Below are 27394 nucleotides of genomic sequence, written 5' to 3'. Positions count from 1 at the left end.
GTAGGCACCTAAGGGTATGTCTACATCATGAAGGAGGAAGGGCCCAGATTCTGGGCTCCAGCCCGAGCCCAAACATCAACACTGTAATTTTCTATAGCCCCGCAAGCCTGAATGAGCTGACACGGGCCAGCCATGGGTGTTTTATTGCAGTGTAGACATACCCTAAATCCCAGTTTGGGGACCACTGTACTGCACAAAACTCCTGGTGAATTCTGCTGGCACCTAGACTCACTCAACGCCTAGCTTTTCAGGGTATAAGTTCCCTTGGCGCCTATGTTTCTGCCTCTGGACATGCATGCTGCTGCCTCCCTCTAGGCACCCAGACACTTATCTCCCACTTAAGCCACAAAGTGATTCACAAACCAGTAGAAGACAGGCATTTGACCACCTAAGTCATGTGCAGGGCCCAATCCTGTAGGTGCCCTCTGGGCACGGCTACCGGGTAGGGCCCTTCAGGTGAGTTCACACAAAACAGCTGAGGGAAGGGAGAAGGAGGACATCCCTCGAAACGTTTAGCACATATGGGCACCCTGACCACTGGGCTGAAAGTTATGAGGGAGGTCCCTCTCCTTCCTCCTGGCTTCTTGTTAAAATGGTGTAGATCAGTGGTTTTCAACCTTTTTTCATTTGGGGACCACTAAAAATTTCAAATGAAGGGGCAGACCCTTTGAAAATATTAGACATAGTCTGTGGACCCCCCAGGTGTCCATGGACCACAGATAGAAAACAACTGTTCTATGGTAACAACAACCTTTCACAGACCCCTTAGACGTAGTCTGTGGTCCCAGATTGAAAACCACTGGTGTAGGCACCTGACAGCAGGAGAACAGTCACAGCTGAGAATCGCTAACAGCATTGCAGAGATAGGCTTAGCATTCTCCCTTCTGGTCAGCAGCTTCCGTTAGCTAACCTAGGCAGGCTCCCTGCCTAGCGTGTGTTAGGATATAGATATTCAGGCCTGTCTGTAAAGGCCTATACTCTAATTTAGGTGTATTCTTACCATTTAGCTAGTTATAGAGGTATAAAAGAAAGAATCAAAATCACTGTCTGCCGGTGTAAGGGCCTTCTCTTACTGTGACAGTCTGAGGCCCTGTTCTAAGGCTAAAGCCTTTGGCTAAGCAGCAGAGGCAGCCATAAGCTGGGAAGCGAATGGTCACATCTTCACATTCCAAACTAGACACATTGAAATAAGGTGCTATTGGGCTGTTAGGAATACAATCCTGTTCTGATAATGCCTAACGCCTCCAGAGAAAGGGAAGTGCCTAGAAGATGTAAAAGGAAACTTAGTTTGATAGCATCCTGTCTGACAAGAACTCACTTATCAATAGCTGGGATGTGAAATCCTCATTTTTTTGTTGTTCTATCACTGTAGTCCCCATTTCCCTATTGTTTGTCTGTATAATCTCTGTCTGGTTCTGTGATTGTTTCTGTCTGCTGTATAATTAATTTTGCTGGGTGTAAACTAATTAAGGTGGTGGGATATAATTGGTTACATAATCATGTTACAATATGTTAGGATTGGTTAGTTACATTTCAGGAAAATGATTGGTTAAGGTATAGCTAAGCAGAACTCAAGTTTTACTATGTAGTCTGCAGTCAATCAGGAAGTGAGGGGGGGAATGGGAACAGGGGTGGGGAATTGGAATCATGTTTTGCTAAGAAGGGGAATGGGAACAGGGACACAGGTAAGTCTCTGTGGTGTCAGAGCTCGGAAGGGGGACACTAAGGAAGGAAACTGGAATCATGGTTGCTGGAAGTTCACCCTAATAAACATTGAATTGTTTGCACCTTTGGACTTCGGGTATTGTTGCTTTCTGTTCATGCGAGAAGGACCAGGGAAGTAAGCGGGTGAAGGAATAAGCCCCCTAGAAGCATACTGGCTTTTGTGATTTGCAGACTAAGGCACCTGTCTCTCCCCATTCATTGTAGAGGAACCTAGGCACCTAACTTTGGCTTTGTGAAGCACAGTGATTTTCTAGGTATTTAGATCCTTTTGTGCATCCAGGCCCTTGTCTGTAAAGCAAATAGAACTAGCATGGTGATACATAAATAAGTAATAAAGAGCTGAACAAATAATCTAATGAATAAGTAATTCAGTAAATTCCAGCCCTATTTGTAGTTTATTAGTGTAAGATAATTTTCTCTGATTAATCTATTATTCAAAGTTACTCAAAATTTATGGTGAATGTTATTTACTCGGTGGCTTTCTATTCAAAATCTGAGCTGAGTTGCTTCATTGGGATCAACCACAGAAATTATGCTATTTGTTCCCTGGAAGAATGAGCAACTCTTATCATCACAAATATAATTGGAGTAATAGATATCTCCCATAAGCAAACAAAACAGTGCGAGAAATACAGTTTGTTTAAAATTCAAACAAATGTTTGCAAACTTAGTTTTTGCCCCTTTCTCCAAACTCCAGGCAGAAACTTTTTAGTGTCAAAAAGCTAGTGGTTTACATTAGGGATGTCCCCAACAAATCTATTTTCAAAAAATTCAAGCATGGGTAACTAGAACTTCATTAAAAATATGAGCATTACAAACTGCTTAAAATTGATTTTTCCCCTCTGCACATAATTAAAAGAAGATCTTACAGATTTATTTTTTCATGCCAAAAAAAAAAAAAGAAAGAAAGAAAAAAGAAAGAAGACGGCATCTTACAAGTTAAGTTACATCCCAAGTTAGGAGACAAATGAAATATTAAGTCCCAAACTCCTGGATATCACATAGTATAATAACAACATTATGTAAATTACTTTGGTATTTGGTTGAGGATTAGAAAAAAGATTTACTGGTCGAACAGTTAAATTAGTAGAGCTCCATCTTTTCTACACATTCAAAGCAAGTTTAGATACTCTAAGGATTAGCAAACCAGTTCAAAATAAGAAATCCACAGCGCTCTCTTCCATTGCTTTTCACCTCAACCCTGGCTCAACACAAACCTTTCTGAAGGGCTGTCCAATGTTTTCTTGTTTCTGTGTATTTCTGCCCTTTCAGGTTCTGACTAGGAGCAAAAGTGCCGAAACATCACATGATGAAAACTGCCTAAGACTGTCAAACCCAATTCTAAAGATTCAAGGAACTTGAATGAACATTAGTTGAACTAATTATTTTGGCCTCAATCCTGCACCACTTAAGGCAACATGAGTTTTTTCCATCAACTTAAATAGGACTAGGAACAAGACCTTAACCCCATTCTGGCCCCTAAATATTGAAAATATTTCACCTTAAAGAATTAAGCCACTGTTTATCACAGCAAGTACCTGCAGCAGGAGCAGTATATTTGTTGTGACCTATGCAAATAAACGGCACTTGTAATCATTACAAATTGCCTGCCTGATGCTGTTATGAGCTGGCAATTCTAATTGATGTTTATGTGATCTTATTGTTGATTTTAAATGCTTATTAAATGGAGTGGTGACAGAGTGAGGATATATCAGTGTCAAATTGTGAACTCCATTTTGTTTTTATGAACGCTATTTTATTCCAGGGACCCTGCCGTATAATAAAACCTTGGTTTGGGTGTGTGACCTTCATGTTGCATTACAAACCTCCTTAGTGGATTAGAACATCCATTTTATAGTAGGAGCTTGACACCCAGTGGAAAGATTATGTCTGAGAAGCTGTGACAGAGCAATCAAGGGTCATCAATGTTGAATGACTCTCCTGCTAGAACAATGAGTTTTCTTCTGGTAGGCCATCGACTTTGAAGGACTACACAGAAGCCAATAGGGGATGAGGTGTTTCTCTGAGTTAGGAGGAGGAGGGGTGACCACCGAGCTGTGTAAGGAGAAAGAGAAGGCAGGAAGGGCTGTCTAGGTCACTGAACAAACCCAGGACTCATAGAAGGCATGAGATCAGACTCGACTGGAGGAGTGCTATTCATGAACTTGTTTTTCAAAGATAAGAAAATCTAGTGTGCTTTGATAAGAACCCAGATTTTTAAAGGTATTTAGGTGTTGCTGTGCTCAGCGTCTCAATGCTAACTGATTTGGGAGCCTAAATCTCATGTTCAAAAGGAATTTATTGACTTAGGAATCTAAAGTCCATTGGCAGCCAATGGGATTTAGACACTTACGTGCCTAAATCTCTGTAGAAAATTAGATTTAAGCTCCCAAATAAGTTGGGTGTTGAGATGCTGAGTGCCGCAACGCCTACATACAGTAACTCCTCACTTAAAGTCATCACGGTTAACATTGTTTCGTTGTTACGGTGCTGATCAATTAGAGAACATGCTCATTTAAAGTTGCGCAATGCTCCCTTAAACATCTTTTGGCAGCTGCCTGCTTTGTCCACTGCTTGCAGGAAGAGCAGCCCGTTGGAGCGAGTTGGTTGGGGCTTGGAGCCAGGGTGGACGGGCAGCCCCCCATCAGCTCCCTGCTCCCCTAAGTTCCCTGTGCAGCAGCCGCCCAGCAGGCTATCAATTGCTGGACAGTTCAGCTGTCCCTCCCCCCACTGCCGTGTGCTGCTCCTGCCCTCTGCCTTAGAGATGCTCCCTGAAGCCTCCTGCTTGCTGTTCGAGGGGGGGGAGAAGGGGGGTGGAGAGAAGAGGGGGGCTGTCATAAATATAAAGGGAAGGGTAACTACCTTTCTATATACAGTGCTACAAAATCCCTCCTGGCCAGAGGCAACATCCTGTTACCTGTAAAGGGTTAAGAAGCTCAGCTAACCTGGCTGGCACCTGACCCAAAGGACCAATAAAAGGGGAAGATACTTTCAAATCTTGGAGGGGGGCCCGAATCTGTACCCTAGAGTTCAGAGTGGGGAAGGAACCCTGACAGGGGCTAATGTCATGGTGTCCCCCTCCCCCCTGCTCCTGAACCCCGCTTACCCCATTTCCATAGAGCAGGGGGACACACGACAGGGCTCAGGATGGAGGGAGCTTCCTGGCAGCAGCTTCTGTCTCAACTTGCTGATCTACTTAAAAAGGCAGTGTATTTAGAGTGGGGTCAGCGTACTTAAAGGGGCAATGCACATCTCTCTCTCACACACACACACACACACACACACACACGGCATGTGTCTCTGTCTCTGACTGACATGCTGTCTCCCCTCCCTCCATTCATGCTGCCTTGTGGTGTGTGAGGCTACATTAACAACAATGGTTTAATCCTTGAGGGCTCAGCTGATTGCTACTTCATCATTTACCAGTAAGGCATTCTCTGGGAAATATCCCACCCTCTGACTTCACCAGCTCAACCAAGCTTCACAATCATCATTGCTGTGTACCAGTATTAAATTGTTTATTTAAAACTTATACTGTGTGTGTGTGCATATATATATATTCTTTCGTCTGGTGAAAAACATTTCCCTGGAACCTAACCCCCCCATTTCCATTAATTCCTATGGGGAAATTGGATTTGCTTAACATTGTTTCACTTAGAGTCACATTTTTCAGGAACATAACTACAATGTTAAGCGAGGAGTTACTGTACCTTCAAAATCTGGGCCATAGCATCTATGTCTACAAAATTACTTTGCTAAGCCTGTGTTCCTTATTTGCCTGCCATGTTGTCCTTCAATGGGTTAATCAGAAGCTCAGCATGTTCACAGAAAGGTGGAACTGAGCGAACATGCAGAAGCAACCAGGGGTTCAGAAAGGCTTGGGGCTCTAGAGTGTAAGTCAGCCAGACTGCAAGATCCTTCTGCTCAAGAAGAGTGTCAGACATGAGGTCTGCACCTGGGAATGTGCATGAGACCCCCCCCCAGAGCTAGGAACAGTGTCCAGTTACACCCAGGCCCAGATTACTTAGAAGCAAGTGGGATCCAAAGGTTGGGTCCATTCACAACACATGGGCACCTGTTTGGAGATGGGGACTGGGTCAAGTTGCGACAGATGTTACCCCCCAGCAATGTGACAGCTAATTTGACCAGGTCATCAAAAAAAATCCATCCAACTCCTTTAACTCACACAGCATTGTATGAATTTCATGCTATTATGTTAACTGCCTGTATACTGCTCTGGAGAATGCAATTTAGGCCCCACCTATACCAGTGACATCGTTTCCATAGCGACTAATAGACTTTAAAAAGAGAAATGGAAGGACACTAAACAAAGGGCATAGAAAATAAAAGGAACATTTAACCTTTGTGTAGGGAGACTATCACAAAGCATCTAAGGGTTGTACAATTCAAAAGTGCAGGCTTGAAGATAACGCTGCACTTCCAGAGAGCTTTTCAGACAAAGATGTCAAAATATTTTATACAAACAGATATCAGTATGCCCATTTTACACCGATGGGGAAACTGAGGCACAGAACATTTAACTGACTCATCCAAAATCAGAGGATTCTTATGGCCAAGCTGTGAATACCATCCAGATCTCTTAATTCTCAGTCTGGTACTTTAACCCTTTGTCCATCCATCTATTTTAATGGGCATCAGGCCCAGACCCATTAGATCTAAATCTATTCTAGAATTAAACCTAATTTGTATCAGAATCTCAACTCTCCCACAGTGAGGGATTCAGACCCAGCTCTCTATACAGGATTTTTTAAAACCAAATACTTTCAAATAGAAACCAAACAAAACCACATAGCCTGAAAAAGCATTCATGTATGGGGCAATACAGCACGGGGGAAGCGCAGTGACAAACCCCTGAGGGCCATCAAACCTGCCAGTAAGGGAATCAGCCACAATCTAACCAACGGATTGAGAAAGGCAGGCAAAGAAGGAAGAAACGTGAAGGAGGGACCCAAAAATGTATTAAGAAAATGGAAATCCCACCTAAGTGAAGCCAAGAGAAGAATGGAATTGAGAGCTTCTGAAGAGAAGTAGCCAAAGAGACAAACAAAACAAGATATTACATATATCAAAAGCAGGAAGCTTGTGAGAAATCAGCAGATCTGCTGACTCCAGAGTAAAGAAGTTCTGAAGAGGATAAGTGCATTGCAGAGGCTAAATTTTTTCTTTGCATCAGTCTTCATTACAACATTGCTGGGGAGATATCTGGAAGAGAACAGGTTCAGGGTAGGTAAGGATGATGCACTTTCAGAAATTGAGGTGTCAAAAAAAAAAAAAAGAGAGAGAGATAGTTTGGGATTATTCTGTTTACTAGTCAGTTTAAGTCCCTACGACCAGATGGTATTCACACCAGAGTTCCAAAGGAATTTTAAAATCAAATAGCCAAGCTCCTGATAAACACACAATTTCACTTTAAAACTGTGTGGGAAGGCTTGAAAATAGCAAATGCGATTGTCTTTTAAAGAAGTTCTGGGTAATCCTGTGAATAGATCAGTAAACCCTAAGCATTTATAAAATTGCGAAAATGGATTAGACTAAACTACTTCCCAAACTGAGATAATCTGTATGGTACATTTTCCCCTAATACTAGTCCCATGAGCAATAGGTTTCATACTAGAAATACATAGCTATAACAATATCATCCTAGCAGGTACCAATTCTCTACAGGGACCTTATGTTTTTGCAGCTTTAATCCAACATACCTGCCCATATCTGGAGCTCCTGTCAGTGCTGCGAACGCTAAAATGTGATTACAATGGACTATGATTGCTCAAAAAATTACAGAGTCATGGGATTGCAATGAATTTCCCTGTAGGCAGCCGGTAATACAGTGAAGGATCAACCAAGGTGAAAAATACTTGCATGTTAGCGTCTACAGTCATATAATGGGCTATGGACACAGCCTGGTGGTAGACATCAAATCTATTTCAACCCTAATTTAACTGGAAAGTTAGCTGTGAATTTTTATTCTTAGATTATTGACTATACAAACAGAGTCCATTGCTTGAGATCAGTAGCTGTTTGAGAGACTAGGACATCAAAACTCTTTTCACTGGAAGAACTAACTTGGTACTGAAATGCCTCAGATGATATCACTTGCGTTAATTTGACCCTACATTAACTTTTTGAGCATGCCTAATTTAAAATTTCACCGGATTAAAAGACTATCAGTTTCAGAAATATCTCAAATCTTTAAAATAGGTAATTTAATAGAAATGGTTGAATCTTCCAAGCCAGTGAATTTTTAAGAGCAGCCACTAAATTAGCAGCTTTCATCTGAAGTTGAAAATGGCTGGGGAAACCTAGGACAGAAGGGGAGCCAAGTGAGAAAAGGTCCTTCAGTTTTAATGAACATTTGTACAAAATGTTCGCACATTAGAGGCCATTTCTTTCCAATGGATGATGAAGGATGGCATTATGGTTGAAGTACTGACTGTAACTCAGATCTGGTTTGAAGCCCCAGCTCTACTATAGTCTTCTTATATGACCTTGGATAACTCACTCTGTGTCCCTGGTTCCTCATCTGTGGATGATGAACAATGCCCATCACAATGACGTCTTGAAGTACTACTGTGACACCGAAAGTAATGTCAGTTGTTTCCCTTCATATTTGTACAATGATAAGATGCAGCAATCAGTTACTACAGGAAAGCATTGTATGTTAGATCTGGTTAACAGTTCTTACCTCGGTTTTTGTTATGCTCACCATAAAGTGTTCAATGATCCACCATTCTCTCTCCCATGCATTTTTTGCATTAGACAAAATCATTTTTTGCAGTCGCTATCGCATGTCTACACCGACAGAGACTAACATGTCCAATTAGATGCAACAGTGATTGCTCTGATGTTTATATTTATTTCAAAGTATGAAACATGAAAGAACACCTAATTCAAGAGACTGGGCACATATGACAAAATTAAAAATGCAAACATTTTTTCTTCTCAAAAGAATCAAGGCAGAAAACTGGAACTTTCCCCATTATAGATTCCTGAAAATCCACACCACTACATTTTCCCCAAAGGTGTGTTTCAAATAGATGGGGTTTGCAGCATGACAAAGTATAAGCAAACAAACAAAAAATGGACTATTGCAAACTCTAATGGGATGACCTGCACCATTAAGGGTCAGTGGTCTGGAGGAGTCAGTCCCATACAATTAGCCCAGCTGGGTAAGGGATAGAGGATCCGATTCTTCTACAAAAAGCAGCAGGAAGCTCCAGGAAAGGGTGGATGCTTAGGGGGAGGGACAGACAAGTCCACTAGGAGTGAATAGGCTCCAGCAGTGAACTCTGAGTCTTCAGGGAACAGGGCTCCATGCAAGGAAGGCCTGAGAGACCCCAAGTGAGAAAGAAACTGGGAATATGGACTTGATAGGGCTTTTTGAAACTTTATTTTGGAACTGACTTTAATATTAATAAATCCAGCCCCAAAGGAGGGGCATGCTGCACCAAAACAGAGTGGTTTTGATAGTTTGATTTAAGGGGTCCTGAGCTGAAGAAGAGGGAAACTGTGGCAGGGTACCTGCAGAATGACCTCAGGCCACAAGTGGATGATCAGGAGGTGGCTGGCCCATTTACACAGAGCAGCAGGAGATGCTGGGCACTGAATTTCAAAACTAAGGCGCCCTCATGGAGAACTCTGCCAGCTTCATTCTCTTACATACTAAAGGAGTATGTTGATCTCACCTGCTTCAAATACCTTTGGTAGCCCCATGGTGTCAGATCTAAAGAAACCTTTGTCAACCATCTGCAACCTGGAGCCCCAAACCTGGCACTCTAGCTATCTCCCCTCTCACTTCATCTGTTGCTCATCATCAGTAAACCAAGGTGACATGTGAGGACAAAGCGGTGGAAGGAGACAACTGGGAGGTCACCATATCAATTGTGAAAAAGATTGTGAAGTCCGACAATCCATCCACAGAGTGGATGGGTCAGAGTGGTCTGTCAGAACACAAGTTTGTCCTTGAGATGTCTCTGGAGGCACTCTGGTTTCCTTTGGGAAGGTGAATCATCAGAACAGGCCCTTCGCTCCAACTTCCCCCTCACTGATAGATCTCAAAGTGCTATACAAAGTTGAGTAGATCCATTATCATTCTATAGATTGAGAAACTAAGGCGTAAATAGGTTAAATGACTTTCCCAAGGTCACGAAGGCAGAGCTGAGAAGATAATCCAGATCTCTTGACTTTCAGTACAGGGCCCTGAGAGTATTGCACCATGCTACCATCCAAGAGCGCCTTTGTCCCAGTTCAGTAATCAATATTCTGGCACTCAACCTGTCAAACTCTCGTGAGCACTAACTGGTTAAGATGGCTGAATGGGAATGGAGGGAAGTGACGTTAATGGTCAGTGCACTACTCAGCTCTTGAAAATTAGTCTTGGCAGCAATAGCTTCCTGCTCTCAATACTTCTGACGCTCTCACAATATGGTGAAAAATGATACCTGTCAAACCGTTTTTATAGAGGGTTTTTGTTTGTTTTTTAAGCTTTCATGAAATGCCCCAACGGTGGCAAAAGGCAGGGGGAGAACAGCTGGTCTGTGGTTTGTGTGACTGTCTTTTATAAAAAAAAAAAAGATTAAAGCAACTAGATCAGAAAATATGAAAAATGAAATTCTACTATCAGTGGGGAGAGAAAATGTCCCCTCCAAAAGAAAAGAGAAGCTTGTTCAGTCTTCTGGGGACAACTAATATGCACGGCAATTTCTCAGCTTGCCCCATCCTTCGAAATGGATGGACTGGTGCAGATAAAAGAATCCACTTGAACCTTCAAAAATAACATGAACTCCAACACCTGAGACCAGAAGTTCACATAACTTCCCCCACATCCTGCCACAACCAGCATTTTTCAGGAGTTTTTTTGCTTCTGCATTTTCATCTATGACCAGAAGCCCCGGAATATTAAAAAAATCTGTTCTCGGTGTGTTTCTTGCCTGATCATCAGGAGGAAATATCCTGCCAGAGAGTCCAGGAGAAAAAGCTACTCATGAGATTTCTAGCCCAAGATCTCTGGATAAGCATTCTGAATGACAGGTGCTTATTTGAATTAAGCTTCTGAATCTTTTCAATGTTCATTACTAGTTCATAACGGGTCCATCTCAGATAATGCACAAAGAGATGATCTCTTGCTGCCTTGAAATTTTTTAGTTGAAGATGTCCACCCATAAAGAGCCACCGATGCCGAATGGAAAACTTTGGAAAATACTCCAGATTATACAAATCTGCCACCAAAGAGCGGGATCACGCCCTCATTCTGTGCTGTGCAACCATGCAAGCAAGAGAAGCTTCTCAACATCTCTTTGCAGCAGCAAGACAAGAAAGCAACCTAGCACTTGAGAACACCAGATTGCTCCCAGCTAAGTTACTAGCTCACATCCCTGAACTAGCTTCGAGGCTCTACACTTATAAAAGCATCATCTCTTCATGCCCCATGCATGGCCAAATTCTACACCTACAACAGGCACACAGCCAACACTGCTCTGCCTCATGCACACAGTATACAGCATAGTTTCCACCCATAAAGTCAGAAGGAATCTTCCCTGTTTTCTTTACAATCAATGGTATTTACATGAAAAACAAGATCTGTGTTTCCAAAGACGTCACCCACTGGTGTGCATTCCCCAGCTAATGGGAATCGCAAGTCTCTGCTTGTGACATCTAGTTTAAGACCGTAGAACTGATCAGTGTTTGCCAAATGGATAAGGATGGAGTTGGGAGGTAAGGAAACTTAATTTCAGGCTTCTCAGAGGGTATTATAAATAATAAAGAACAAAGCATGTTTGCATGGCCTCCTGCCCAATAGCTGCAGGGTGTATTACAAACTAAGAACTGCAATGAACACATGTATTTTAATTTGGATTTTAGAAGCCAACTGCTTTTCAAAGAAGAATGAGAACATGTAAAAGCTCCTGTGTTCTGATTTTTCCCCCCATTTAAACAGTTTGTCACCATTTCACTTACTATTTTATTCATTCTGTTTATGACTATAACCTGCTGTTAATGTTTCACACTGCTGTCTGAACTGTATTCACATAAGTTATTGCTCCCGGTTTTACACCTCAGCAAAGAGCAGCCTGAATTCTGAATCATAGTATTTATACTGTACTGACATTGCTTACAAGACTATTCTGCAGTGTGCATTATAAATATGAGGAGGTTTGTTAGTGGATGATTGCCTGAGCCTACAATTCTTTTAGTCTCCCAAAAAATGGTATAAGAATTTTACAACATCCAGTAAAGGGCTGGGTCACTAAGGTAGCAATAGAGTGCTATAGGATCTTTTGCCTCAAAATCAGGAGTTCAAATCTGGCCTAAGAGTATATTTGTAAATCTGACAGCATTTGCCTGAAATGTCCTACCCAGAAGGAGAGCGTTGATTAATCTGGGAAAAATTTAAGAGGGTTCTGCCAACTCACTACTGCAAGTGTCTCCTCAACCCATCTGGCCATGCAAGTAATGGGGAATGCCTCTGGGAGAAAATCTAGGGTGTCTGCTGAACAATCCCAAGGAAGGAACCTGGGGAACAGCTGTGCTGAGGACGAAATTTTGAACTAAGCTTTTTTATTGTTGATTTCTTGGTTAAAGCCAACCCCCAGGAAGGGACAATGAGGAAGGGCTGGACTTTACCTAGCGAATGGACTGCATTTGGAGAACGGATAGGGAAGATGCCCTGTTCATAGGTAGGGCTGCAAAGCCAGTAACATAGGATGGTTTTAGTGACCTACGTGAAATGCGCTGGTCTTACTGGAGAAGTATCACCACTGCACAAGCCACCAGAATTGCCCCGCTGAGCCTCAATAGCAGTCTCAGCAGAGGGGCCAAAGATTCAAAGGGCAAGGAGACTAAAATGCCTTTTCTGCCCTTAGACATGGTTGCCACAGATCAGAGCTGTGACATACGAGCAGTGTGAGAAGCTTGTGCTAAAGGCCCCCACTCTGTGCCTGCTCTATGAATGAACAATGTGACCCTCCAACATTCTGAGTCTGACATTCTTCACCCGCACTAAACTGACTAGCACAGTGCTCTGAAGCGCAGGTGACTTGCTGATATACAAGATTCAAAATCTGCCATCCTGTCTTGTTTGCTTTTTCTTCTCAATCTTTCCTTCATAGCTTACACCTGCCTCTACTAGAAGCTTGCCAGATGTCTAATTTTACCAACCCTCCCTTAACATTTTAAAAGCAAAACAAAAAGAAATTGCATAATATTGCTAGTTCTGATGCTTTATAGGGATAGGATTTTCTTCCCAATGGTTTTGAAAATAGAAGTTTTAATTGATTCAGCTGTGCAATAATGGTTTAAAGTACAGGCAATGGAAACTTGTACTGGTGGAATGGAGAAGACAGCGGGAAAGGTGATAAGACAAAAGAGCAGATTGTAGGCTAAGTTGAGAAAGGCCTTTAAAATTTAAGGAGTAGAAGACTGTATTTGATGCAGTGGGAAAAAGGGGGAGCAGGCTAAACGACTGACCAGGATGAAGGTCCTTGCATTAGGGTATGTGACAAATGAAGGAGCTGAAGGAGGTAAGATAGGAAATAATGAGGATCTAGATGAGAGTTTTAGCAGTACTTCCAGAAAAAAGGCTGGACTTAGAGATGTTATGGAGTAAAAAAAAATCAGTAACTGAACATGGGCTGGATGAGAGGGGTCTTGAGAGGATACAGTCAAAGATGACCCCAGGCATGGCAGGGAGTGTTGGGGTCTCTAATGATGGAAAAGTGGGGGAGAGAGAGGGAAGAAAAGTGGTTTGAGTTTTGGTCATGTTCAGTTTTAGTTTGCTGCAAGACCTCCAAAGAGGATTTGTTAGATCGAGATGCAGAATTGAATGGAGGGAGACAGCTGAGGAGAGGTAGATTTGTGAGTCATTGGGATAGAAAGGGTGGCTGAGGTGGCACTAGCAAATGAGATCACCTAGAGAAAAGGGACAGAGGGTGAAGAATGGTTCAACGAAAGCCCAGTGGAACTCCCACAGGAAGTGGGACAGAGAAAATGACCCAGCCAAATAGATGCATAAGGAACAATTAGGGAGGTAGGACAAGAGCCAGTAGAAGACAGTTGTGAAAAGCAAAGAAGGAGAAGATTTCAAGGAAGACTGATCATCTTTCTCATAGGAAGTCCAGAGGTCAGTAAGGATGGAGCAAGGCCCCTATATATAATATGTAACCTTTGTTCAGCTATTCATGTCTAAAGCCTCAAATTTCAAAAATTCAGGGTCCACTGTGCATGTTGAATCTGGGCATCCCCTTTGCACTCCAGAATCCTGCACTTGTGTGTCACGTACATACATACATACCACTTGATCTCACTTGCAGTTACCTTCTGTGCTTATAAACAAGGGATTGAGAGCACAAAGGAATTGTGTTGACCCACCTTACCCCGAGAATATGACTATCCTTCAAGCTGGTGTAGTAATTCACATCTCGAGGAGAAGCACCTGCACGAGCTCTGATCGCGTGAGCACCCTAAAAATAGAAGGCAGCCGCAGTGGTGTCAGCAGTGGCAACACTGGTGGGAGGAGCTAGCCTCCCCAAGCATGTGCCTACCATCTCCGATGGGTACATATTAGGAGCAGCTAGCCCCTCCCTCCGCTTCTACCACAGCTGCTACGCTCTATTAAACATGCTATTGGATCAGAGCTAGTGCGGATTTGTCTCCTCAATCTGGGAATTACACCTCCAGCATGTAGAGTAGTTTGAAACTTTAGCCCTAACTGTAAATCTAGTGAATGTCAACGCTGCAGAGGTCAAACTCTCACCATGGCCCGATGAGAAATCTGTGTACGTCCGCTATTGGAGTAAAATGAACAATACATTCATTCCACTCGGTATTTCCCCTCTGAGATGGAGTGCCTATTCCCAATCACCAGGGAGCATGGTTTCATTTAGGCACCAGTCAGGTCATGCTGAAAGTAGACAATACAGCAATGCTTTCAAAAGCTGCAACAAAGCAGAAAACTTCTTGACCGAGTTCTGGAAGCACATGCAGTCCCCATGTTATATAGAAGAAACAACTACCAAGTGCAGAAAGTTCATCTATATTCATAACATTTTATCAAACAAAAATTGACAAAGCCACCCTGACACCAAAAAGAGTCAATACAAACCCATTAGCTCCTGCCAACTCTTGCTTTAATTGTCTTATAGGTTAAAATCTAAGGGCATCAAACAGCAAAAGAGGGAATTACCGTGGCATTCTATTTCATTAGCTTTTCATACTATTTGTGCTCAGAAGCTTTAGTATGAATCCCACCAGAGTGTCAGAGGATGCTTTCATTCTTTAATAAAGAATGAAATAGAATTGGATTAGTAGAATTGTATCTCATTTCCCAGTGTAAATTAAGTGAATTAGATGGAAGATTCTGTGCTCTAATTGTGAAGCTTATTACAAGAGCTCACACAGATTAGAACTGAATGCTCTTCTTTGAGTCTTGATTTGTACTTTAAAAGAAGAAAATTGCAGAGTCTCCCAATTGCTCACTGTTGGCGTGAAATGTTACCACACAGGAGCCTCTAATCCTGAAGAAATCTCATTCCTTGGACTCTGAGCCTGGATGCACTGCACAATGACCATTCTTTGCCTGTGAGGGAGGGCTGGCCTATGCAATGCATGTACAGTCCGTGAGTGCAAATGATAACCAGATGTACATATTGGGTAAAAGCAGACACATTAATATATATGCACAAAAATGCAGGCACAAACACCTTTGACTGCACAACACACTGCAAATGGGAGCAACATAACCTCATTTGCTGTGACACTGAGCCTGCGTCTACACAACAAATTACTTTGGTATAATTTATGTTACTCAGGGTGTGAATAATCCACCCCCAGAGTGACATAAGTTATACCAACCTAAGTGCTGGTGTGGACAGCACTATGTCGGCGGGAGAGCTTCTCACAGATGTAGAAGTTATTCAGCCAATGGGAGAGCTCTCTCCCGTCAGCTAAGAGCATTTTCACCAGAAGTGGTACAGCAGCGCAGCTACATTGGTGCACCACTGTAAGTGCTGTTGTGTAGCCATAGCCTCAGTCTTGCAGTGCCTAACTTTTAGGTGCCTTCAAAAAGCACAGGAACAACACTGAGTCACAAAGTCCAGGTTAGACCCCAAGGATCCCTGTACAACACGCAGGAAGAGATACATGCCCAAAAATGCAATTCACAAAAGCCAGCAAACTAGGGGAGGAGATGCCTAAGCTAGTCAATGGGAGATGCTGACAGGAGGTGGGTGTTCTGATCCCCACCACTCTCATGGAGATAGGTGCCTAAATCCAGGCAGCAGGGAGCAGTCTACCTCTGTTTAGAGATCCACAGACAGGAACCCCTCTTCTGGAGTCAGGCTGCTTAGGCAACTAATATGCTTTTTGTAAGAATGACTTAGGCAGGCACCTAACAACACACAAAATGTGGGGGAGAGTCGGGAAGGAGAAGAGAGGTGATGGTGTCTACCTTATACAACTTTTTAGCCAAGTGGTTAGAAAACTCAGCCGGGATGCATGGACCCAGATTCAATTTCCTCCTCTGCTGTAGGGAGAGAAAAGACTTGAACAAGACATAACCACTGGGTTATGGGATATTCTGATGTGGGTCTCCCTCAATCTCTCCTCTTGAAGCGGTTCCACTGTATATAAATATTAAAGAGTCATGGGACCAGGGAGATTGAACTTTGGGTCTCCCACCTCCCATGTGGATGCCCTAAGCACCAGGCTACAGAGCCATTCTGTCTCTGGCCCAATGACTAAGTATTTATCAACAATAGAATAGCTTCAACTGGAGAAATAGAGCTCCACAACAGTTCTGTAGTCTGAGCACACATCTGCAAGGTAGGATTTGAACAGAGGTCCCTTCGCCCACTCCAACAGAAGGGGGAGTTGAACGTGGATTTCCACGTCCCAGGTGAGTGCTCTAACCACTGGGTGAAAAGTTCTAAGATTGGCACCACCGCCATCTCCTCATGGTTTTTGAATGCAACCCAATCCGATAGGTGGCCTTTGAGCTTGCCTATTGGATTGGGCCCTGCACAAAATAAACGGGTGACCACCTATCTTCCCCAGTTCATTAGTCTGGGGCCCTAAGGGAGAAAGAGGTGTCTGGATACCTAGAGTGAGGCAGCAATGCACATGACTACAGGCAGAAATATAGAGTCTGGGGGTACTTTTACCCTGAAAGTTTAAGCCCAGAATGAGTTTGGGCACCTACAGAGTTAAGTAGGAGCTTTGTGGATGTCAGTGAAGGCTAAAACTTGGACCTGAGCTGCCTAAGTACCTTTGTGAATTGAGCCCACGCTGCCTAACTTAATGTAATTGAACATGGCCTTTTCAAAGGAGCATAGTGGCAGGAAAGAAGTTTTCATCCGTAAAATAATGGGGTAATGAATGTGCCATCTACTGTCTCACTGATCAAACTACTTGTGAGCCCCATGCCTTATGGGATCTTAAAATTTCACAACACTGGGCTACATTCAGCGAAGCTGGCTCAACCAACCAGGCCCATTGCACTTGGCAAAAGATTCGCACTTCTGCAGGGCAACCTAAATCCTTATGCTTTTTTTCCTTCCTTCTCTTCCCTGAACTGGATGGTCATTTTTCATTATTTTGTGTTTCAATTTTTCATTATTTTGTGTTTCATCCTTAGTGATGACACTGATGCTTTCTGATATGTCAAACAAGGCATATTGTCAGTTTAAACTCCTTATTAGACTTGAGATAATTGCTACAAAAGCCCAACTGGGAGAAAACATAGAAAGCCCAGTTTTTTCTTCATCTAAGAACATACACATAATGGCAGTGTCCCATATGCCACAGTGAGCAAATGCTGTCTTTTCACTGGAAAATATTGCAACAGTGTACACAAACCAGAAGTTTCCCCTTTACTCTAAGTTGCCTGCTTTAGAACTGGTCCCTTGGAATTCTAAATTGGTTCTCTCCTTTCAGTATACTGGAGATTACTGTAGTTTATGATCTTCTACACTATACATTTTTCTCCTTTAATGATCTATTATATCAGTCTGCAATATCCAACTAAGACTTTACATCAGACTAAGGCTAGGGAAGCCTGTTACTCTGTGAGGCTGTACCTGGTACATAATAGTGCACATTCATAATGCCAACTACACTTGCTGTCCATCAAAAAGTCAGGTCCTCCTAAAAGTAGTCTGCCCCAGCTTTAGTTATGGCTCATGTTCTTAACTCCATGAACCGCTCGGGCTCATCTATCATGTGTTATTAAATCCATTTCAGATTTCTGCATGAGCAAGCTGCTAATCTCCCACAGGGATGGACGACTTAAACTCAACAAGCACCGGAAAAAAGAAAAGGGGGGTAAAAAAAAAAGGAAAGGAAACGCAGAAGCTGTGAAACATGTAATTTTGGGTCAACTCAAGTTCAAGCAGCTTCATCAGTTGCTATGCTACCAGTTTATGAATTGGGAAAGGATGAAGGCAACGAGGTTTTATAGCTTCGTCTATAGAGGCTATTTAGCAACTTTTGCTTTGTGGCACATCCCTATCTGCAGAAAAAAGGATTGCTAGTCTGTAAACTGCTGAAATGGCAAGCGACTGGAAGTACCAACTACTATGAGCAGTGTGGAATGGTTTGTCTGGATTGATTAAGTAACTTAATCCATAGCAACCTGCTAGGTTTGCAGTGAGAGCCTAAGGCAGGATTCTTCATTTCATTTAAGGAAAAATGCAGAATTAAACATCCACTACCATCCGCCTCCCCACAACCAGCCATCTAAGGTACAGGGAACAGATGCAGAGAAATCAGTGGGACAGACATAACGATTAGAACGGGGTTTGAAAATGAAAGGCCAACAATGCAGAAGAAATTCCAGACACAACGGTGTCAGGCCTACCATTTCACTGCTGGTTCTGCTCTCACCTCTAACCTCAGTATTTTCTAACATACCCATCACCCTGGTATCACAGTACCAGTCCACAGGACTACCATACACACATGCAGTGTTTTCAATGCACTCTGTGTGCACTGACTAGTTAATCCTCACAACCATGGGCGGCGGGAGGACCCCCCCTTTGGGGAGGCTAGCCCCACAGCCCCACCCCTTCCAGACGAGGCCTCGCCCCCCCACAGCAGGAGCCCTGGGCCCCCCCCACCCACTCCCATGGCTGGAGAAGTCCCGGGCTGGCTGAACCCCAAGCTGCCCCCACCCCGCCACTGGAGGAGCCCTGGGCTGGCCCCAGCTGTGCTGGCTAACTGACCCCAGCCCCAGGCCAGCCCTAGCCACCCCCGGAGCTCTGGCTGGCTGGTCTACCAACCTGAGCCTGGGGCTGGCCGACCCAAGCCCCAGGCCAGTCCTAGCCCCAGGCCAGAGAATGGGAAAGGCAATGCACCTCACCTCCCAAGACCCACAGATGCCCAGCAGAACAACGCTGTGCTTTTGATATGTGCCATGCAGGTTCCGGGGGTGGCTGAGGAGGCATTATCTGCTGCTCAGCTTTCCGGGTTCATCAGTCATCTCTCTGGAGTCCAGGGAGAGGACTGATGAACCCAGAAAGCTGAATAGCAGATACTGCCTCCTCAGCTGCTCCGGAACCTGCATAGCGCATAATAATAAGCAAAAACCCACAACCTGGGTGTCCCCCAGCAATGGCTCTGCCCAGGAAGGCTTAGCCTTCTCTGTGCTATTATACCTGCCGCCCATGCTCCCAACACCCTGGCGAGGCAAGTATTATAATCCCATCTGAGAGATGTGAAAACAGGTAGAAATTAAGGGATGGCCTTAGGGTCACAAAGGAGGACTCTGGCCCCCTGCTCTCATCACTAATAAAGTAATAATAAATTATAATGCCACCACTTAACTCTTATATGGCACTTTTCAAAATTAAATTGCAAAATGCTTTACAAAGGGGGTTGGTATCATTATCCCCATTTTACAGATGGGGAAACTGAAGCACAGAGCAGTGATGTGACTTGCACAAGGTCACCCAGCCAGGCCAGTGGCAGAGCTGGGAGTAGAATCCAGCCTCCCCTACTAGACTGTACTGCCAACTTAGCAAAATGGGGTCATGGGGATGGTGTTACAGGTTTAGGGATTTTTTAGTCTGTAAAAGGATGAAACTCAAGTTTCAGCCAATGGGACTTTTCCCCTGCAAGGAGGGAGACGCCTTTTGCAGAAGACCCTTTTTGTCACATTTAGTCACTGAAGGTCAGAGAAGAGCAGTAGTAATGGTGTTTGGTGCTAATGCCATAGTGATGCATAGCAAACATCTTTTGATGTTCTGGTTGCCCACAGAAGTAACAACATGACAGCATGATGTACCTAGAACATCGGGTCAGCACTGAAAGGATTTAACTGCTATATCTACACTGCAAGAGGCAGCAGCAAAGTTTTAACCACTTAGCAGAACTTTGCTGTGACAGGATACCCCATGCATATGCATCCCTCACATTGTCATGGGCAAGAATCCAGTTGGGATCGCTCCATTTGTACGAAGCAGCTCTGCCAGCTGAGTCAGAAGCGAGCCTTTCTGGCAGGAGTTGGGCTGAGCTTGTCTCTGCTGGAAGTCACTCTGCAGATCTTACACTAATATTTATGGGGGGGGGTGAGGAATGTGCTCAATGCAGAAGGCAAGAACAGGCTTTGATACTTATCACAGCTCCATTTCATTCACCTTCTATGATTCACAGTTTTTACAATTAAGATTTGCTTGATGCGGGGGGAGGGGGAGGTTGGAATTGAAGGTTCCTTTGTCTTGGCCTTCTCTCCATGACCTCAGAAGTGGTCCTCAGACTCATAAGGGGGTACATAGGCCCTTCGGGTGGTGGCACAAACAATACACTCCACACCTGTGTCCTTACGATGAGCTCCACCAAAACAGACAGTAGTACGGGGGGTTGGGATGTTAAGCCTCAGCAAGGACTCCTGAGTTTTCCTATTCCTGCCTGGGAGTACTTCCCTTAATTGAGGGTAACTGCGGGGTGGGGTGAGAGACCTTGGAATCCTACCATATTTATTCCTTAATCAAGTGCAGCTGAGTCTAATTAGGCTCAAAACCTTGAAGTGGTGGGGTGGAGGGAAACAAAAAACAAGAGACAAGGCTGCCTGCCTAGAAGCCTGGACAATGCCTTCCAAAAGCCATTCTTAAATGACACTGGAATTTAAAGCATTGGGAGTATGGCCAGGTCCCTGCCTGTCTTATTCTTCTTCCGTTTAAATTAGAATGGATAAAACAAAAATTGAAAACCCAATAAACCTTTGCTAACCTGGGTCTCCAGCAGATTTGCAGTCCAGTTTTATCTACCATTGCTCTTCCACTCACCCCAAACGCATGCTTAAACCAAGGGGCTCTGTCAAGGTTCCTCCCCCACTCTGAACTCTAGGGTACAGATGTGGGGACCTGCATGAAAAACCTCCTAAGCTTATCTTTACCAGCTTAGGTCAAAACTTCCCCAAGGTAACAAATTTTACCCCCGTTATCCTTGGAATGGCCGCTACCACCACCAAACTAATACTGGTTACTGGGGAAGAGCTGTTTGGACGCGTCCTTCCCCCCAAAATACTTCCCAAAACCTTGCACCCCACTTCCTGGACAAGGTTTGGTAAAAAGCCTCACCAATTTGTCTAGGTGACTACAGACCCAGACCCTTGGATCTTAAGAACAATGAACAATCCTCCCAACACTTGCACCCCCCCTTTCCTGGGAAATGTTGGATAAAAAGCCTCACCAATTTGCATAGGTGACCACAAACCCAAACCCTTGGATCTGAGAACAATGAAAAAGCATTCAGTGTTTTACAAGAAGACTTTTAATAAAAAATAGAAGTAAATAGAAATAAAGAAATCCCCCCTGTAAAATCAGGATGGTATATATCTTACAGGGTAATTAGATTCAAAAACATAGAGAACCCCTCTAGGCAAAACCTTAAGTTACAAAAAAGATACACAGACAGAAATAGTTATTCTATTCAGCACAATTCTTTTCTCAGCCATTTAAAGAAATCATAATCTAACACATACCTAGCTAGATTACTTACTAAAAGTTCTAAGACTCCATTCCTGTTCTGTCCCCGGCCAAGACGACTACAGACAGACACACAAACCCTTTGTTTCTCTCCCTCCTCCCAGCTTTTGAAAGTATCTTGTCTCCTCATTGGTCATTTTGGTCAGGTGCCAGCGAGGTTACCTTTAGCTTCTTAACCCTTTACAGGTGAGAGGAGCTTTCCCCTGGCCAGGAGGGATTTCAAAGGGGTTTACCCTTCCCTTTATATTTATGACAGGCTCCAAAGCTCCTTTCAAGCACTTACTATTCATCAAAGCTATTCCTATCATGTTTTATTTGGCGTGTCACCAAAGGGCACTGCACACCAAGTGGGAAGCTCCAGGAGCAGACATACATAAGAGAGGCTGACCACTTCCAGACCCTGAGAAACGGAAGGACCTTCTTAATGAACTTCTCTTAGAGGTAGGATATTATGGGAGGGGGAAATGACAGAGGCCTGGGGAAAACCTCTGAAGTTTGCAGCAAGCTTGGATGTGGAGATGGACCCAAATGCTAGCAGTTTTCAAGAAAGTTTCTGAGTAGTACAATATCCAGGCCATTTAATATTCCTTATGTACCAGAACATCCCCATTCACTCTCAGAATGACATTACTTGCATTATAATTTACATCTATGGAGTGCCTTTCATCCAGGAATCTCAAAGCACTTTACAGCAGTTAATTATGTTTCCCCATTATGCAGACAGCAAATAAGCGGCACAGCCAGAAATGTAGCTGAATCATTCCAGATGCCTATTCTTTAGCCAATAATTTATACGTCAGTGTAAACAATCAGCAAGCTGATAAGAGCAGAGCATAGTGAATGTTAGGATTGTTACTTCTGCAAATGGAATCACATTTTCTAGCTGAGTGTCTTGAAATTACTTGGCTTTTACAGATGCAGACTAACTTGGCTACCCCTCTGATACTTGAAATTACATGGTGACTTTACCAATATACAGGGGTCTAGTTTCCCCTCATGACATGCATGCTCTTCCAATATAATGTAAATGAGAGCTCTGTGTATGGAAAAAAATGGGAGAATATGCTCCATAATGTGCCAGGACACCATATCCCCTTTAACTATTCTTTAACTTGCATTTTTACACTGATGATCATGAATTCCCCAACTTACCCCCACCCCCTGACGAAAACAAAAACTTTCCACAACTTCTGCTTCCAAGTGCCATTTGGAGAATATCTGAGCATCAGCCCTGTTAGCCCTCACCATGCTCCAGGTCCAGGAGGCATTTTTCAAAAAATGCTTTTTCTGTCCATTTTGGTTTATGTAGACATACCTTGAATAGGCCTGCAGTCCCTGAATTTCCTCACACTAAAGTATTGCTTTAAAAACATCTAACACTGCCCAGATAGCTGCAAAAGTCTGCCTGCTTTAACAACTCATCTTATGTATCAGCTGTTTTCTGTAATGTCCCACTCCTTTTTCTCTGTTCACACTAAGCACATTCATATAAAAACAACAGCCCATTTCTTCCATCATGTTTTAGTCTAAACATGGAACTACATCCAGTTCCACACAATCACACTGAAATCATGCAACTGGGTAGATAATATAGTGTGTGAGACAGACTGGTTACAATAGTGCGTGAGATAGACTGGCTTGGTCAGTTAATGCTTACTAATATCTATCATGGGTAATAAGCCTCCTGCATAGTCAGCCGCAGGATTAGAACCCAGAATCTTCAGTACCACAGAACAGACAGCTACCACTGGAGCTGAAAGAGTAATTACATCAACTGGTAACAATAGCAGACTAGTCTCTTCTAGCAGAGCAGCCAATGGATGGCACACTTTGCCAAACATGTTCCCAAACCTTAGCCTAACTTGGGGTCCAAATTCAACACCAGGGGCCCAGATTGCACTTTGATATAACTACTTCCATGGCATTACATCAAATATGAAAGTGGCTCAAAGTAGTTAAGACCAAATCATGTCACTGCTTTGTGAACTGTTTCTTATTCCGAAGAGGATTCTGCAGGAGGGAGAATTATTTGTGAGACCAGAGCTTGATAGATGGTCATCTCCTTCATCCCTATACAAGTCAGATCCCCTTTAATAAACACCCGTAGAGCTTTCAGTGAGGTGATAGCCCTGCATCTGGAACCCATCCACTAACAGCATTTTAAGATTAAACAATAATGTTGTAAAAGCAAAGAACAAATGTGCAATTTTAAAAAAGTGTGCAGAGGGAATACACCATCCCACACTTGGAGAAACTAGTTTTGATATATGATCGTTTCTCCACCACAGAAGTGGGGTAAGGAATCACAGGAAGTTTGACTGGTGGACAAGCTTGTCTTAGAGGAAGCTTTTCCTCTCCTTCATCTTTAAAAGGAACGTGTCTATTGACCCTTACACATGGAAACAGCCCACAGGGAGACCAGTTTGGGAGGGAAATGCAGAGATATGAGCTGAGTGGAAAGAGAAAAGTAGACTATTGAGAAGGGGAAAAGGAACTACAGCTTTAAACACTCTTATTTTGAAAGATGAATGTGCAGACGCCCAGTCAACATGCATACTTTTGACCTGGTACCTGCAGTTTCTCTGCCAAAGCATTCCTCTCTGCCCACCCTACAGGTTAACGTTGAGCGTGTTATTACTCCATCTAGAGGTGTGACTCTTGCCCATGGCTTTTTAATGCGTGTTCAGATTGCAGTTAATGTGCTGACTTAATGGACTGAAAGTTCCCTAAATAGTTTGGGTCCCTTTGTGTTATATGTTGAGCATCTACCAGAGATCCAGCACATGTTGTTCGTATTGGTGGTTAGGGACACGTCAAAAATGACAAGATGAACAAACTGTCTCCCTGAATCAGGTTGCATAGAAGTTTCGAATCATGCCCTGCAAGAAGGATTATCACGATGTGTGAGGATTCAGCTTCCCAACTCAATGTAGCAGCTATTCCCTTAGATTCCATTTTCCTGTGCTTGTGTCTGGGGAGCCTCTGGGTGAAGAAGGTCAGTAGTGACAGAACCAGCAGTGGCTGGGTTACTAAACTGAAGATCTGGCTTGGAACCCTGAACATTTGTGCCTTTTGAATCCACTAAAACAAATACCAAAAGCAACATGTATTAGATTTACATTTAGCACATACTCTGGAGATATTAAAACACATAAGGGTCTATTTTCCCACTGTTGTGTATATGTGGAACTCCCACCGCTACAGACTGGTAGAGATTTGAAAACAGAGTCCACAAAACATTTTTTTTTCTATTTTACTGTCACATATACTTTATGCAAAAAATGAGTTAGTTGCTTCATTGCCACATAATGTATCAGATATGGAGGTCAAAACTCACCTTTAACCTTGATATATTCCTACTGAAGCACTCAGATTTCAAATGGATCTCGACATTTCAGACAATGCTGACTGATTCATTGTGGCCCTGGTGATTTGTTTATTCATGAACACCCAAAGAACAGTTAACTCTGTGCCTTCTTCTGCTCTACCAAATACTGCTCAAAATCCAGGTCAATTCCAGCAGAGTAAATGAAGATAATACAGTAAGGCAAATGAGTCTATTCCTCAATTCTCGAGTAATCTGAAATAGCAATAACTTCTTATCCCACATGAACTAATTGATAGGAACCAACTCGAGACGGAAATAATTCACAGACAGTGAATTATGCTTGCTTTGAAAGCATTTCCTGCTGAGTAAGACCCTAGCAGAGCTCCCCAGTCTACCAGTCTACCAGATAGGATTAAAAAGAAACTTGAAGAATTTAGGCTACAGAATAACTTAGCTATCAGTGTTCTCAAGAGGAAAATCATTCCCTGTCTACCAGGTAGTTGTGCTAGAAACCTGCTAGCAAAAGCCATGTTTAAACTTCTACAGAAAGCATGGTTCTCTGGACTCTAATGTGAACAGATTCCATGCAGCCCAGTCATGAGCGTTACTGTAAATTGTTGCTGTGGCAATATCGCAATGACCAGGAGTGCAGGTGGGGCATGAACAGATGAGGGACATGGAGCTTCTATGTAATACATTTATGAATAATGTGACTATATTCAGGCAAATCCTGAGAAACAAACAGGAAGACAAAATAATGGCTCAAAATAAGATACCCCTCAGCAAATACTTGAGTGTTGTGACAGGACAATGGGAAAGCCATGTCTCAAAGAGATCTGGCATGACTGCTCGCTGAGCCCACCAAACTGGTTTGGGTAAGCAGGTCTAACGGCTGAGATCAGACACCAAAGAGCTGGATAGAAAATCACTGTCTCTAGGAGGGGATGGGTTGCTGTGGAGTTGGTCAGATTGACACAGGCACCCCTGGGGATGTCTGAAGAAGGTAGGCCTGCCTGGATCACCATCCCAGGACGATAGGGCTTCAGGCAAGACAGACATGCCAGCAGACTGTTTTAAAATTCTTTTCTCTAATTGTTTTATTTCTACCATTAAGATTAAACAATACTTTGGTTTCACAAAGGGTGTCTGGTCACTTTATTCACCACTGGTCAAAGACTGCTGAAGGGCTGAACTGCGGGTGCCAGACTTGTTGGGTAAGCGTGGTTGATCCACAACATACTATAGCCTAGGGCTGGTCTAAGAGTGGAAGAATTGCATGATTCCATGTCCCCTCTCCACCCCACCCCCCGAGACAAAGTCATGAGACTCGACACCTGAAGGGGTACCCTCAGAGGGACCAGAAAGGGAATAGAGGTGAAAGCTAGCCCTGTAACTATAACAGAACTCTTCAGAAGCCAAGACTCAGCTTGATTACAAGTGTTCTTGATAATTAACAAGTGAAGAGAAATACATAACACGGAAGAAAGCAGCAGACTGAAATATATTCATTCCATTTGAAAACCAAAGTTTTCCAAGAGGCATCAGCAGCTGTTTAACATGTCATGTTTCTGTATCGGAATTTCCTCCTCTGATGATTTTGGCCTCTGACCACTGTATAACTTTTATTGAAAGTTGTTTGAGTAAAACACAGAGTACAGTGAACCCACATGATTTAAAACCATTACATACACATTTGTGATAAACTACTAGTTGGAACATGATCTGCCATGGAATTATCATGCTCTTGCTTTATTTTTAACACAAAGTATCACTATATTTCCATGTAAATGAGTAAATGACATGGGTTGCCTTCCATCCGGTACAAATCAGCAACAGGTGCATATACTGTACATAGGAACTTAGAAGCTACAATACCAGAACAGACCAGTGGTCCATCTAATCTGATGTCCTGACTAAAATGCCTGTAATTCACCCTGGAGTCTCACCTCTTTATGCGCATTAAAATATCCCCTATTAATATAAATAGAGGTTATACACATGACTAGAAAGGACAGACGTAGCAAGAACAGGTGCACACACATTTTCCCTTTTTTTAAGGGGTGCGTACTAACTGCTTTGAAATTTATTGTGCATGTAAACTCCAAGAAACTGCATGTAGAATTTTAACTAAAGACACATTATACTATTATTTGCAAGGTTAGCTTATCACTCATGACTGCCTGTGGCACCAGTTCATCATTTTCGTTCACAGTCCTTACAGTCCAAGATAACACATACAAAGGCCATTTGGTGACCATGTAGCAACCACAGCATTAATTCTTCACACTATCTTGTAAGTAAATGTGTATTCACAATGGAAGAATGCCTGGTATTTTATAATGTCAGC

The 27394-nt window shown here is 43.1% G+C and overlaps 1 protein-coding gene across 1 annotated transcript in view; it reads right to left on the bottom strand.

Moving 5' to 3' along the window:
- Window positions 1-27394, bottom strand: part of PTPRT (protein tyrosine phosphatase receptor type T) — a 740652-nt gene that overhangs the window by 360985 nt on the left and 352273 nt on the right. The gene's annotated exons all lie outside the window — the stretch shown is intronic.

The sequence above is a fragment of the Lepidochelys olivacea genome, assembly GCF_965140295.1.
Source record: "Lepidochelys olivacea isolate rLepOli2 genome assembly, chromosome: 13".
NCBI lineage: Eukaryota > Metazoa > Chordata > Testudines > Cheloniidae > Lepidochelys > Lepidochelys olivacea.
This window is presented reverse-complemented; position numbering and strand designations above follow the sequence as displayed.